Source organism: Bos mutus, chromosome 22 (genome assembly GCF_027580195.1).
Source record: "Bos mutus isolate GX-2022 chromosome 22, NWIPB_WYAK_1.1, whole genome shotgun sequence".
NCBI classification, from domain to species: domain Eukaryota; kingdom Metazoa; phylum Chordata; class Mammalia; order Artiodactyla; family Bovidae; genus Bos; species Bos mutus.
Genome location: NC_091638.1, coordinates 22,135,458 through 22,151,083, shown reverse-complemented (window position 1 = coordinate 22,151,083; position 15,626 = coordinate 22,135,458). Strand labels below are relative to the sequence as shown.

At 40.2% G+C, this 15,626-nt stretch overlaps 1 protein-coding gene across 1 annotated transcript in view; it reads right to left on the bottom strand.

Annotated features, from left to right (window-relative positions):
- SUMF1 (sulfatase modifying factor 1) overlaps positions 1–15,626 on the bottom strand; it is a 97,177-nt gene that overhangs the window by 65,264 nt on the left and 16,287 nt on the right. The window lies entirely within an intron of this gene.

Below are 15,626 nucleotides of genomic sequence, written 5' to 3'. Positions count from 1 at the left end.
CGGGGAAAGTAGATTTGGGGCTTTTTATTAAAAAATGTTTATTGAAGTATAGTTTATTTACAATATTGTATTCATTTCAGGTGTATAATATATACTCCACTTAAGATTACTACAGAACAATGGCTATATTTCACTCTGCTATATGACATATCCTTGTTCCTTATCTATTTAGTTTCCAGGAGTTTGTATCTTTTAATCTCCTACCCCTATCTCGCCTCTCCTCCCTTTTGTCTTCCCAGGATCACTAGATCGTTTTCTACATAGGTGAGTTTGTTTCTGTTTTGTTATATGTATCTGTTTGTTTCATTTTTTAGATTCTACATATAAGTGATAACATACAGTATTTGTCTTTCTATGTCTGACTTATTTAACTTAGTATAATGCTCTCTAGGTCTGGGATCTGAGGCTTTCTAAAAAAAAAATTCTGAAAACAAGAGAAATAATTTTTTATTTTTTTAAGTAAGTCTTTTATTTCTTTAGGCAAAGAAGCTTTTATTACAACTCTTTACAAAAAGGCTTCATTTAAGCTCCTTAAATTGCTACTGGCTTACCTACGAGCCTTTCTCAATGTCTAAAACAGGGAAATTACAGAACATCTGAATGACATTTGATTGGTTCTGTACTTTGTTTTCGTGGCTTACAAGTTCTGAGGCTTCTGAGAAAAAAGGTCAAACAGAAGACAGAAAATAGAAAAGGCACCTAAGAAGCTCTCCCAGCCTGGCTGCCTGCTTAACACAAGCAGGCTTACAATGCTGCCAGGTTTTAAAGGTGAGAGGATAGGGAGGCCAACTGTTTAAATTCCCTCATTTTAAGGATGGAAAAATGAGCCCTGAAATGTGGCAGGTAGTGGTAGGGCTAGGGAAGGAACCCACAGCCACAGATATTCAATTTATAAGTCTGTTCTACTACCCAGGCTTTTCCAAAGCTGTTTCCAGAGTCTTCCACAAGACGTTAATAGCTATGGAGGGGAGGAGGGGGCAGGGCGGTATGGGGCGGGTGGAAGGAAGTTCCACAATCAAAGCAGTCCATCTAGCCAGGAAAGCACTCAGGTAATCAAGTTAAACTAGTTTTTTTAATTGCAGAACTCCTCAAAATCTTTGAACTGCTTACATTAACAGTCATGGTTAAGTTCTGAGTAACGGGAGATGGTCTTTGAGCCAAGGGCTTGGTAGGTTCCAATCCTGACTATTGACTACTTACTAGCTCTGTGACAGTGGGCAAGTTACTAAACCTCTCTGAGTTTGGTTTTCTCAATCAGCAAAATTAGCCTAGTAAGAGAACAACAGACTGGTTCCAAATAGGAAAAGGAGTACATCAAGGCTGTATATTGTCACCCTGCTTATTTAACTTATATGCAGAGTACATCATGAGAAACGCTGGACTGGAAGAAGCACAAGGTGGAATCAAGATTGCCGGGAGAAATATCAATAACCTCAGATATGCAGATGACACCACCCTTATGGCAGAAAGTGAAGAGGAACTCAAAAGCCTCTTGATGAAAGTGAAAGTGGAGAGTGAAAAAGTTGGCTTAAAGCTCAACATTCAGAAAACGAAGATCATGGCATCCAGTCCCATCACTTCATGGGAAATAGATGGGGAAACAGTGTCAGACTTTATTTTTCTGGGCTCCAAAATCACTGCAGATGGTGACTGCAGCCATGAAATTAAAAGACACTTATTCCTTGGAAGGAAAGTTATGACCAATCTAGATAGCATATTCAAAAGCAGAGACATTACTTTGCCAACAAAGGTCTGTCTAGTCAAGGCTATGGTTTTTCCTGTGGTCATGTATGGATGTGACAGTTGGACTGTGAAGAAGGTTGAGTGCCAAAGAATTGATGCTTTTGAACTGTGTGGTGTTGGAGAAGACTCTTGAGAGTCCCTTGGACTGCAAGGAGATCCAACCAGTCCATTCTGAAGGAGATCAGCCCTGGGATTTCTTTGGAAGGAATGATGCTAAAGCTGAAACTCCAGTACTTTGGCCACCTCATGTGAAGAGTTGACTCATCGGAAAAGACTCTGATGCTGGGAGGGATTGGGGGCAGGAGGAGAAGGGGACACCAGAGGATGAGATGGGTGGATGGCATCACTGACTTGACGGAAGTGTGTCTGGGTGAACTCCGGGAGTTGGTGATGGACAGGGAGGCCTGGCGTGCTGCGATTCATGGGGTTGCAAAGAGTCAGACACGACTGAGCGACTGAACTGAACTGAAGAGAACGTATCTAACAAGCTTACTACAGTGTGGATTTAGCATAAGCATTCAGAAGACAAGCATGTATAAGTGTTGGTACAAGAGAGCTCAAGAACTCATTTACAATGTTATTCATTCATTCACTCATTTATACATTCATCAAACATTTGATGAGTGCCTGCCCTGTGCAGCCCTGTGAGAGGCCTGAGGGGTGAGAAGCCACGTCCACAATCTAGGGGTGAAGACAGACAAATAAGCAGATTAATTCAAGGCTGTATTAAGTACTGTGGCCAAGAGGGGCTTGATGAGCTATGGGAGCCCAAGGATGGGCACCCGACTGAAGTCAGGGGGTGTCACCCTGCAAATGTGTCCCACAGGAGGGGAGAAGGAGGAGCAAGTGAGGTAGGATGGGTGTGAGAAGGATGTTCCACAGGAGAAGCTGCTCTTATTACATGTCCACTTCACTTGATCTCCCTGTATTTTAAGAGTACTTCACTTAATCCAAAAAAGACAAACATCAACTTTTTCTGTGAAATAAAATACACCAAAGATATTCAGAATCTTAGACTTGGAAAGAAGCCCAGAGGACACCTGCTTTCAACCCATACCCAACCAAAGACATCCCCTCTACAGTATCCCTAGGATGAATATGAAAGACAGGATGAACACGGCCCTGGTTTAACCAGGACAGTCCAGACGTACACTTGTTATTCTGGCGTACTTAGAGCAACCCATTTTATTCTCAAAAATATCCCAATGTGGACCATAAATTATAATGGTCACTCTACTCGTAGATGATCCCCCATCTTAGCTTCAACAATTTAGGGGACAGACATCACCTCCCTGCAGGTACACACTCAAGCTCAGATCATTCTAACAAACAGAGCTCTTCATCAACAGTGCAAGAGAAATGCCTCCCAGAGCCCTTTCGTCTGCTGGCACTGATCAAGCTCCAAGGATCACGTGGAACAAGTTAAATTCCCTTTGGATCACCTTGCAGACATGTGTAGAATAATCATAATTCTTTCACCTCTTAGTCTTCTCTAGGTTCAATCACGTATTCACCCTTCCCCAGGCTCTACCGTCTCAAGTGAAGGGAATCACAGCCTCCCTAGTTGCTCAGGCCAGTACCCAGGAGTTCTACTTTGCCCCCTCTGCTCTCAGATATCCAACACCAGACCCTTCTCAGCATCTCTCCTCCTGCCAGCCTGCTCCACAGCCACATCATGTCACACCTGGCACACGACAAAACACACACAGAAGCCAAAGTGCTCTCTTTAAAATATTAACTAGAGGGGACTTCCTCAGTGGTCTGGTGGTTAATAATCCACCTTCCACTGCAGGGGACACAGGTTTGACCCCTGATCGGGGAACAAAGATCCTACATGCCGCAGGGCAACTACAGAAAGCCCATGTGCTGCAACAAACACCCAGCATGGCCAAAATAAAATAAATTAAAAAAAAAATGTTAACTAGATCCAGTGGCTTCCAGCTGCACTAAAGAAGAAACCCAAACTTCTCTGAGGCTCACAAAGTCTAGGTCATCCACTGCTGCTATTTCTCCAACCTAAGCCTAGCTCCTATCCCAGTTCCCCCGTTCATGACTCCCTCAGTACTGGTCATGCTGGATTCTACTCACCAGGCAGGTTTCAGCTCAGGTGTCACTTCCTTAGAGAGGCCATCCCACACCCCACACATAAAAGAGCCCAAGGAGCCTAATCGTATAATACGCAACCACTCTCTCCCCCATTACTCTGTTTTATTTTATTCACAGGCCATTAGCATAAGTCAGTTAAAAGTTCACTTGTGTAGAGTGTGTTTTTCCCTGGAGCTATAACTCCCAGGAGAGTGAGGATTTATATCCACAGTACTTGGAACACTGCCTGGTACACAGTATATATGGGATAAACATTTATTTAACAAATAAGTTCATCTGTTCCTGAGGCTTCCATGGTTTCCAAACCCCTCCCCACCACAGGTGACCCTCTTCTGGATAAATATCGATTAAAAATTCAGTGTTTCAACAGGACATACTTTTATAGAGAGGGAGAATCAGCCCTCATCTTAGGGGTTTTTCAAAAGGGTCCCTGACAGGAAAGGTTCTAGGCTGGTCCTCAGGTAGCGCTAGTGGTAAAGGACCCACCTGCCAATGCAGGAGACACAGGAGATGTGGGTTCAATCCCTGGGTCAGGAAGATCCCCAGGAACAGGAAATGGCAACCCACTCCAGTATTCTTGCCTGCAAAATTCCATGGACAGAGGAGCCTGGTGGGCTAAGTCTGGGGAGTCGCGAAGAGTCAGACACAACTGAGTGACTAAGAGCGTGCGTGCACACACACACACACACACACACACACACAGGTACTCCTAGGTGCCCCCCTTAAACATTTCCAAGAACTGAGACAAGCTATTTCCCCTCCTGGGCCATGGTTGCCTCATCTAGAAGAGGAAAGTTTTTCACCAGATGATTCTGAAAGTTTCATCCATTCTAAATCCTCTTTTTTTGCGTAAGTTTTTCCTAAAGCTGCATATCCCCTGGGCAGAACTCCCTACCTGACAGTCTTTGTCTCACTGCAGAGGTTTACAGCACAAATGCCAACACCTGGGAGGTAGGAGATGAGAGAATCATCTTTATTTCCTAATCCAAGTCAGACCTCAAAAGACCCATGACTTGAAAAGACACTTAAGAACCTCTTAAACAGATTTGAAATCTGAGCCTTTGGGAGCCCACCATGCCTCACTAACACTCATTCTGATCAGGGGCCTTGTTTTAGAACTGGTTGGAATAAAATACTGTGCCCTGTTATCCTACTCTATTGGATTCTCACCTTCCAGGGTTATCAATTGCTTCCTGAGTCTACACCACACACTGACTCCCAGGACAGGCAGACAACCAGCCTTTTCAAAACCAGACATAGAACACAGTTGTCTGACCATGTTCTCTTCTTATCCAATCAGCCAACCCTGGATCGCACTTCCTGAAAAACTCAGTTTCTGTGAACTCACCTTCACCCTATTGATCAAATCAGCATTCTCCTGCCAAGAAAAACCTGCCTTTCCAACATGAGACAGGTCATACCAGGTCTGAGCCCCACAGCTCTCAAAAATGAATGCTCTTGTAGAGGATACTCAAATGGCATTCTTTCCTTTTTTGGCAAATATTTATTAAGTCCTTATTAAGTGACAGGTATTATGCTCGGGGGATGGTGAATAATTCGGAAACAGCTTTACCTGCCATCGCAGGACGGTTCGGGTAAAGAAAAGGGCATTCAACAAATACCTACACAAATAATGATGAGTGAGATAAATAATGTGAAACGAAGGCATAAGAAGCCGTAAGAACAAATAAATGGAAGCATCTCAATCTGCAATGTTGGACAACAGCCGGGCATTTCAAATGGACTGCCCAGAGTAAGTTTAGCTGAAACCTGACCATGCAAAGCTGAATATGGATTGTCAAAGCAGCAGGACATGGTAGGCACTCCACCAGAGCTCTGTCCTAGTTGATCCCAAGACAAGTTCTTCCTCACCTGAAAGCCTTCCCTAAAATGCCTTTTCCTCACACAGGCATTCCCTGATCAACCTAACAAATTCAACTTTGCAGGCATCTCTCCCCACTCCTCACCACTTCTCTTCATCACAGCACTGCTGAGGTACTTCCACTTCAGGATGGGATGGACTTCATATACTCTTACTCTTTTTGATAAATTTTAAACAGATGATATATGTGTTTTCATTCTTGTTTCTCTAATATATTTCATACTAAAAAGTCATAATTCAGAAAAAAAATCACCCAATATTGGTTTGAATTCGATGTTACTGCATTCCTTAGACTTTGAGCAGTTAAAAGACAGGGAAGGTATCTTCCATCTTAGTATTCCCAGGAAGAGTACAGTACCTAGGAGACAGCAGCACATTTCCGATGGCTTGCTAAACAAACAGGCTACATATAAATCCAGAAAGGAAATCTTCAAACAGAGGGAGCTAAGCTCATTTCTTCTATAAGTCAAAAAACAGACCCCACTGATGGATGGCAGACAACCAAGGAGGCACGAATCTAAATAAATGTCACTATATACACCCAAAAGAACTGAAAGCACTGACAAAGTCAGACACTTGTACACCAACATTCATGGTAGCGTTATTCGTAATAGCCAAAAGCTGAAAACAAACCAAATGTCGACTGACATATAAAATAAACAAAATGTGGTATACGGAAACAGTGGAATATTATTCAGTTTTAAAAAGGGAATAGAATTCTTTTTTCATTGATTACAATGTTGTATTAATTTCTGCTGTACAACAAAGTGATTCAGTTGTACATATAAATAATTTTTAAAAAATACTCTTTTCCATTATGGTTTATCCCAGAATACTGAATATAGTTCCCTGTGCTATACAGGAGGCCTTTGTTGTTTATCCAGGATTGAAATTCTGATACATGGTACAACATGAATGAAGCTTGAACACGTTATGCTAAGTGAAATAAGCCAGTCATAAAAAGACAAATATTGTAAAATTCCTTCTATGAGGCACTTAGAACAGACTAACTGACACAGGCACAAAGTAGAATCAAGGTTTGCCAGAGGCTAGGGGAGGGGGAAATAGGAAATTATTGTTTAATGGTACAGAGTTTCTGTTTGGGATGGCAAACAAGTCCTTTAAGTGCATAGTGGTGGTGAGGGTTGCACAACATTAGGGATGTACATAACTTTAATGAATTATCCATTTAAAAATAGTTTAAATGGTGAATTTTATGTTACGTATATTTTATCTCATTTTCCTACCAAAAAAGATGTATCACTTGTATATTCCTCTAGCCAAGGCCTCTAAGATAACCCAAGAAGATTTATCCCATGACAGCAAATCCTTTGAAAATATCACTGTAATTTTGTACAATGCTATATGTGGCAATGCCAATTCTTAAGAATGAGCCAAAGTAAAGCAAAGGAAATTTAACTAAATTTTCAATTAGGCCAGGCAAAGAGAATCTGAAGAAACCAGAGCAACATTTACTAAAAGGCTCTTTATGTGCCAGACATTGTACTACTAGGTAGTTCTATGAACATTACTTCATTTGATCTTTACAATACTCTACGAGGTAGGCTCAGTAGACATGAGTTTAGTGAAGGACAGGGAAGCCTAGCATGCTGCAGTCCATGGGCTCACAAAGAGTCAGACATGACTTAGCGACTGATGACAACAACTAGGTAGGCATTAATATCCCTATAAGAAATTGATTAAACAAGTAAAATGAGATAAACCATACTGAAAAAGGATATTTTTAAAAATATTGTATACACATATCTGAATCACTTTACAGCAGAAATTAACACAAGATTGTAAATAACTATAATTTTTAAAAAACTAAAATTCTAGTTAGGATGAAGAAAAAATAATTAAGGCGCTACACTAGCATGAAAAGGATGAAGAAACAGAGCTACAAAATCACTACTAGCAGTAGACAAGGCAAAAACTTCTGATTTGTACTTAACCAGGTTACTAGGTTAACTGCCTCAAAAAAAAGAGTCAACATTCTCCAGAGTATTATAACAGGACCCAGAGAACCAAAAGTGAAGGGAAAAGAAAATGAACAGGTGCAAACCCCAAGATGACCCAGATGTTGGAATTACTGGACAAAGAACAAAACAGCTATTATAACTATCAGCTATGACGTGAAGGTGAATGCTCTTGAAATGAATAAAAAAGCTAGGCATTCTTTCTCAGCAGAGAAACAGGAGCTATTTTTTAAAAAGGAAACTTTAGAATTGCAAAATACAGTATCTGAAATTCACTGGATAGGCTCAAAAGCAGGATGAAAATGACAGAGAAAACAGGAAGCTTGAAGACATATCACTAGAATACTAGATTGTATCACTAGTATACTATCTAAAAACAGAGAAAAAAAATTGTTTTAATGAACAAAATCTAAGGAACCTCATCAGTAATAAAAAGTCTAACTAAAGTGTCGGTATGCCAAAATGAGAGGAGAAATTGGTGTTGAAAAAATATTTGGAATAATGGCTGGACACTCCACAAAATATGGTTAAAGACATAAATTTACAGACACAAGAATCTCAACAAACCCCAAACAGGATAATCTCTAATAAAACAATGTCCAAAAGCATTATAATCAAACTGCTAAAGATAAAAGATTTTTGAAATATCTTGAAAGAAGTCAGTAAAACAAACGCCACAATACATATGAGAGATTAGTGGTTCAAATGTCTATTATTAGAAACCACATCTACAGAAAAGAGTGAGACAATATTTTAAAGTCACAAAAGCAAAGAAGTGTCAACCCAGGACTTTGTATCCAGTGAAAACATCCTTCAAGAATAAAGGTAAAATAAACACATTGCAGATGAACAAAAAGTAAGAGAATTCATCACCGTAAGACTTGCTCTAAAAGAAATGCTAAAGGAAGTTTTTTCAGCTGAAGGGAAATCTGGAACTTTAGGAATAAAGGAAGAACTACAAAAATAGTTTGGGTAAATAGAATAGATTATTTTCTCCTTTAAATTATAAAAACATATGTATGAGCATTACAAGCAAAATTTGGGGGTTCTTTCCCCTTTATGAAGACGTACTTACTATATATAACAACTATAATACAGGGAGTCAGGTAAAGGAACCTACATGGTAATAAGGCTTCTATAGTAAGTCTTAAAATGTTAACTCTGTAGTAGACTGTGAAGAGTTAGGTGTGTATATTCTAATTCTTAGAGCAACTTTAATTTCATACTTAAAAATTAAACTTTAATTTTATACTTAAAGATACTTAAATTATCTTTCAGTAATGAAGCAAAATATATTTGAAGACTAAAAAAATAACACCAAAGATATAGCCAAAAGCTAACAGAAATTAAAATGAAATATACATACTAATGTATACAGTGTAAAACATATACATATATTTAAAAATAACTCTATTAAGTATATATAGTATAAATATACACACATACATACATTTACTCAAAAGTGAAGTTAAGAGACATGGAAGACTGAGTGACAAAGTCTAACCAACATCTAACTGGAGTCCCAGAGGAAAGAATGGAAAAACAGGCAATATTCAAAAAGATCGTGGTTAAGAATAATCCAGATATGATTTAAAAACACTTGTCCTCAGATTCAGGAAATTCAATGAAACTGAAGCAGAGAAATGGAAAGAAACCAACACCTAGGCATATCACAGTGAAACTGCAGAATAGCAAAGACAGGAGATCGTTTTAAAAGTGGGCCCAACTCGATGACCTACAGAAGAATAGCCATAGAAGTTCCTGATGGCGGATGTTTTAACAGCAATGACAAAAATGAGAAGACAGTGAATTAAACCCTACAGTGTACTAGGAGGAAATACCTGCCAACTGTAAATTTTTACTTAGTTAAATTATCTTTCAGTGTAAGTGTTAGTCGCTCAGTCATGCCCGACTCTTTGCGACCCCATGGACTGCAGCCACCAGGCTCCTCTGTCCATGAGATTTTCCAGGCAAGGATACTGGAGTGGGTTGCCATTTCCATCTTTCAGTAATGAAGCAAAATATATTTGAACACAATTAATAAAAAAAAAAACATTTACCAAAAGGTCTCCTTTAGGCAGAAGAGACATTTTTTTTTTATTTGAAAAAAGAAGAAAAAGGAGAAGCACTCTTCGTAATTCTGAATCCTTAATGAAATTGGCTTTCAGTTGAAAAGACAGTCTCAAAATAGCTTCTCATCCTCCTTTTTCAAGGACACTTACTCAGCAATTTGTTTCCTTAAACTGTTAACAATTTTGAAAGTATTAAACCACAAACAAATAGATGATCATTATTTCTCAGGTTCCCACCAAGAGGAATTGTTTTTTCCCATCTCACTGCTATTCCTCTGACCAAGATTTAGGAGATACATTAATGACACAAGTATAAAAATGAAACATACTCTTTAGAAATTATATATTTTAAATACCATCCTTTTAAGGTAGTTTAAGTTATCTAGAGTTAAAAAACAAAAACAACAACAAAAGCTAGCCTTAATCCCTTCTAGGATTTGATATCTATAGTTTTTAAGACACTGTTTTAAATGAAACATCCAAGTAATAATCACAAGTAGGTAAATTTCTACACACACATATACTCTGTTTCTCACCATTAAATTTACCATTTATCTCTACAAGAAAACCCTGAGAGCTAGATGGATGCTTTGCCTCTAAACGTTACATATTAAAAAACAAACAAACCCAAGAGGACAGCAGCATCAGCAGTTTTTTAATCTCTCCAAGTCGATGTGTAGAACCAGACACAGCAATTAGATAACCACTAGATAAAACCCCAAAATCCTAAGCACACATGCACAGCCAATCTATGTGAAGGTACCTTTACCAAACCAGGATACAAACAGGCAAAGGGAAACCGCCAACAGCCACACAACCTGCGTGGTTGTTACAGCTGTACGGAGAAAAGAGAAGAAAGCAACAAGTCATCAGAGCTGTGACGAGGAAAATCCCAAAGCAGCCAGTGGACATCCCCGGAAAGCAGAGAATTACAGTGTGAGGAAGCAGTGAAAACGGGGATGGCTTCTGCCCACTGTGGTAGCTAGTGCGCGCTAGGGACCCGTGGTGAGAAAGTACAAAGGCCATTGAACAGTCTTGCCCCAAGAATTCTTGACACTGACCTGCTAGGGTTCCCATCCAGAACAGAGTCCCTCACCAAGGAGAAAGCTGAGAGAATAAAATCAAACTCTAGGAAACAAGGGACAAGAGAGTAAAGGAGAAGGAATGGAAGGGAAGAGATGCAGGAAATTCTGAAGGAACAGGAGATTATATGTTTGAGGCCCATGTGAGCACAACTGAAGATAAAGAGTTCTTCAAGAGACAGAAGCTACCCTGGACCACGCCTCCTTCTAAAGGGTAAGGAATGCTCAGAACGCCATGTCAAAATGAGGTCAAGGGCACTAAGAAAATGATTCATGAGAGAATAGAACAGGATCAGCAAACTCAGATGAGCAGATAAATCAAGAAATAACTAAATCAAAAGAAAAGGCCACTTCAGAAATGAACACAAGAATACTTAAGAGACAAAGAAGATGTAAAGGAATAAAAAATTTTAATCAAAAAAAAAAGAAACAATTCAAAACAAGTGATAAACTCTGAAAATGAATCCTATAGATATATTAAGAGTTCCTAAAGAAGAAAACAAAGAATGTTTAAGAATGTTTAAATCCATAGGTTCATGACATTTTTTTTTAAATCTGGTGATTATACAAATCTACATTTGTGATAAAACGATATAGAACTAAATACACACATACCAATGAGTACATATAAAACTGATAAAACCAGATGAAGGTAAGTGGGTTGTGTCAATTGTCAACTTCCTGCTTGTGAAACTGTTCTACGGTTACGTAAGATGCTAGCACTGGAGGAATCCAGGGGAAGGGTGTATGGGATATCTGTATTATTTCTTACAACCACATGTAAATTTACAATATTCTTTAAATGTTTAATTACAAAAAAAATCAAATCGGTTATTTCTAGAGAGTAGTAGGGGATCACTTCTTTATTTTAAAACCTAGTAAAGAATCAAGCATTTACTCTCTTTCTTGTATGAACAGTACCAATGGTTAAGAAAATAGTAGATGAGGGAACCACTTCTTCATAAAGTCTCAATTAATTAAAAAAAAAACTATTATATTCTCAACATCTTTCAACCCCCAATGAACTCGTGGATCTAAACACTAACATTAACAGGATTAACAGCAGGTAACATTATAAAGAGAGAGAGAAAGATATTATGTGCCTTGTGGTGTAAGAACGTGTCACTATCTGAGGTCTTGCAATGGGGTCCAGATGTAAGTCTGATCATGTCTATGGATCCAGACACCACTGGCAGGGAATGCACAGGACAGGAAGAAGAGTTGAGGTGCAACATGAAAGGGCAATCCAGAAAAAAACCCTGGATTCTTTCACAGATAAATTGTTGGGGGTGGGGGGGAGCGGCAGACAGGGCCAGGGGCTGGGAAGGAGCAGGATCAGTTCAGTTCAGTTCAGTCGCTCAGTTGTGTCCGACTCTTTGTGACCCCATGAATTGCAGCACGCCAGGCCTCCCTGTCCATCACCAACTCCCGGAGTTCACTCAAACTCATGTCCATCGAGTTGGTGATGCCATCCAGCCATCTCATCTTCTGTCGTCCCCTTCTCCTCCTGCCCCCAATTCCTCCCAGCATCAGAGTCTTTTCCAATGAGTCAACTCTTCGCATGAGGTGGCCAAAGTACTGGAGTTTCAGCTTTAGCATCGTTCTTTCCAAAGAACACCCAGGGCTGATATCCTTTAGAATGGACTGATTGGATCTCCTTGCAGTCCAAGGGACTCTCAAGAGTCTTCTCCAACACCACAGTTCAAAAGCATCAATTCTTCGGTGCTCAGCCTTCTTCACAGTCCAACTCTCACATCCATACATGACCACGGAAAAACCACAGCCTTGACTAGATGGACCATTGTTGGAGAAGCAATGTCTCTGCTTTTCAATATGCTACCTAGGTTGGTCAGATTATAACAGTCTTAACTAAGCCAAAAAAAAATCTTAAAAGACACAAATTTGCTTTAAATGGGCAGGACTAAACATTGGCAGTCTTGGGGATACATGCCTGCTAATAATACTATAAAGAAATGCAAAGAAGTATCTAAAAAGTATCTTAAAGTATCAAGAAGTATCTTAAAAAGCAAGATAGGGACTTCCTTGGTGGTGCAGTGGTCAGTACTCCAGGCTTCCAATGCAGGGGACACAGGTTCAATCCCTGGTCACAGAACTAAGATCCCACCTGCTGCATGGTGCAGCCAAACAACAACAAACAAACAACAACAACAAAACTCTTTTAAAAAAAAGCAAGATAGTGGCTACTTCAGGGACAGAGCAGGTGGTGATCAGGATGTGGCACATGGTTGGGGTTGCTATGGCAGGTGGCAAAATTCTAATTCCTGACGTAAGACAAGGTTACAGTGATGTTTGTTTTAGAGTAACACAGTAAAATGACTCACTTGATTTGTGTGATCTGTATTTGATTTTTCTTTTACAATGAAAAGGCTTTTCCTGAAAATGCAAAGTTATAGCCCTAGTGTTTCCTATCATGAGAGAACATTTATAACATTTAAAATAATTAATTTAATTACATTATTTTAAAGAATTATATGAAACATAAAATAATCACATGACTGTAAATATCTAAAAAACTGCATGAAAGTAAATAATCTTATAAAATAATTACATTTAATATATACATAAGAGTAAACCACATTAATAAATTCCAGCCAGCCAGTGAAACCTGGGGAAGCTTCTGAGGCCTATTTGTTATGTTAAAAACGAGATTAACAAGTGCTACTAGGTTTTAGGGGCTTCCCTGGTGGCTCAGCTGATAAAGAATCTGCCTGCAATGTGGGAGACCTGAGTTCGATTCCTGGGTTGGAAAGATCCCCTGAAGAAGGGAACTAAGAAACCACTCCAGAATTCTGGCCTAGAGCATTTCATAGACTGTATAGTCCATGCGGTCGCAAAGAGTTGGACACGACTGAGCAACTTTCACTTTCACTGAGTTTTAGTGACAAGCAAACACTCAGATGAGAGTTTCTTCTCAACTTACAAGAGCCCTGAGCCCGAGCCTGTGTGATCTGATGTTTGGCCATGTACCACCTTGATTTACCTGCTTCACGTAAAGTCATCTAGTGGCCCATCTCCTCTCCTACACTCTTGGAAACACCAGGTTAAAAATAGGTCTAGTGCATGAGGGTATGCCAAGACCTAAGAGCAGGCTGAAAAAACAAAAACTTAGCTCCCTCAAATCACTGACAGGTTCATTTCACTCATTCCAGCCCTTTCTAATCATGCTTAAAAGGTTTGCTTTTCCATTATGAGCACTTAAGTGAGTGCCCAACACTATGACCGGGTAACAGCTGCTTCTCCTCGTCCTGGTTACCAGCACACACACTTCACTGTGGGTTTAACAGGGCACCAGCAGAGCCTAGTAATGATCAGCCTTTATGCCTAAAGCGCTCAGAGCTTCTCAACTGACAAGAGGCCTTGTATCTGAAAGCGCAAAATACAAAACTAAGTGCCCTCCCCCATCGGAACTCCCTATCACAAAACAAGACCTCACAGCCTGAGCTGTTCGCTCATCAACACTAAGCCAATCTGACCTCAAACCCCTTCAAAAAGGGGGACGGGGAGGACAGGGTATATCAGATACATAACAGACTTGTAATGTAAACTTGTGAAGAAAACCTTGGGATTCAGATGGAACTTGGTCATGTTTTTTAAAACACTGGGACTTCCCTGGTGGTCCCCTGGTTAAGACTCAGCACTCCCAATGCAGGGGGCATGGGTTAGACCCCTGGTTAGGGAACTAAGACCCCAAATGCTGCAAGGCAGCAGGACAAAAAATAAAATGAAAAATAAAGTAATATGAAACACATATATAAAGGAGGCCTGATTCTCCTATAAAATGGCTTGAGAGCAAGTCTGGTTTTACCTCATCTTTCCCCCTCACTACCCCAGGTTTTCTACATGAGTCAAACCAGGATGGTTAGCTCACAAGAGAGAACGGTGAAGCCAACATATAAAGATGAGATTCAGGCAGGAGTTGAAAGGAAACCTGTATAAGAAAGGAAGATTAGTGCTGAAGTCCTGTCTTCCAAGTCAGGGTCTTATTCAGTCTCCCTGGGGTCAGCTGACCCCGTTTCCTTTCCTCTCTCACCACCTCTTGCTTCTTCTGCATCCTTAGCCCTGTTTCGTGAACCTTCCGCTTTCCAGCTTACCTACCCCTCCCTCCTTCCCTTGTATATTTTCTGCCTTCTCATGAGGCAGATGAGTAAATATATACCCAAATATACACAGACAGTAAAGAATCGGCCTGCAAAGCAGGAGACCTGGGTTCAACCCCTGGCTTGGGAAGATCTCCTGGAGGAGGGCAACCCCCTCAAGTATTCTTGCCCAGAGAATCCCATGGACAGAGGAGCCTGATGGGCTACAGTCCATAGGGTCGCAAAGAGTCAGACACACGACTGAGTGACTAACACTTTCACTTTTCACTTTCACTTCAAATATACACAAACCTACTAAAATGTCTGCAACAGAAACCCTGAGCTCCCCTTACCACACAGGTGCTTCTAGAGGCCTTATCCACTGCTTCCATGACTCCACTGGGTCCCCTCTAAGAGAGGGTTCACCCCAGATGTTAAGAACCAGGTTCTGGCCTCAATTTCCTGTGATCATCCAGAGCAAAGGGCCCCTTTCATAAATGCTACTCTGATCATGTGAATTCAAGAATCCTTTAAAAGGATGCTCTCTCTCCATACCAACACCTGATGAGCCCAAGATTTTAAGAATAGAAGTAAATTGAAAAAAAAATACACATTTAACCCTCCATTCTAGAAATGCCTCTAAGTAAAAGAAACCCAGAAGGGTT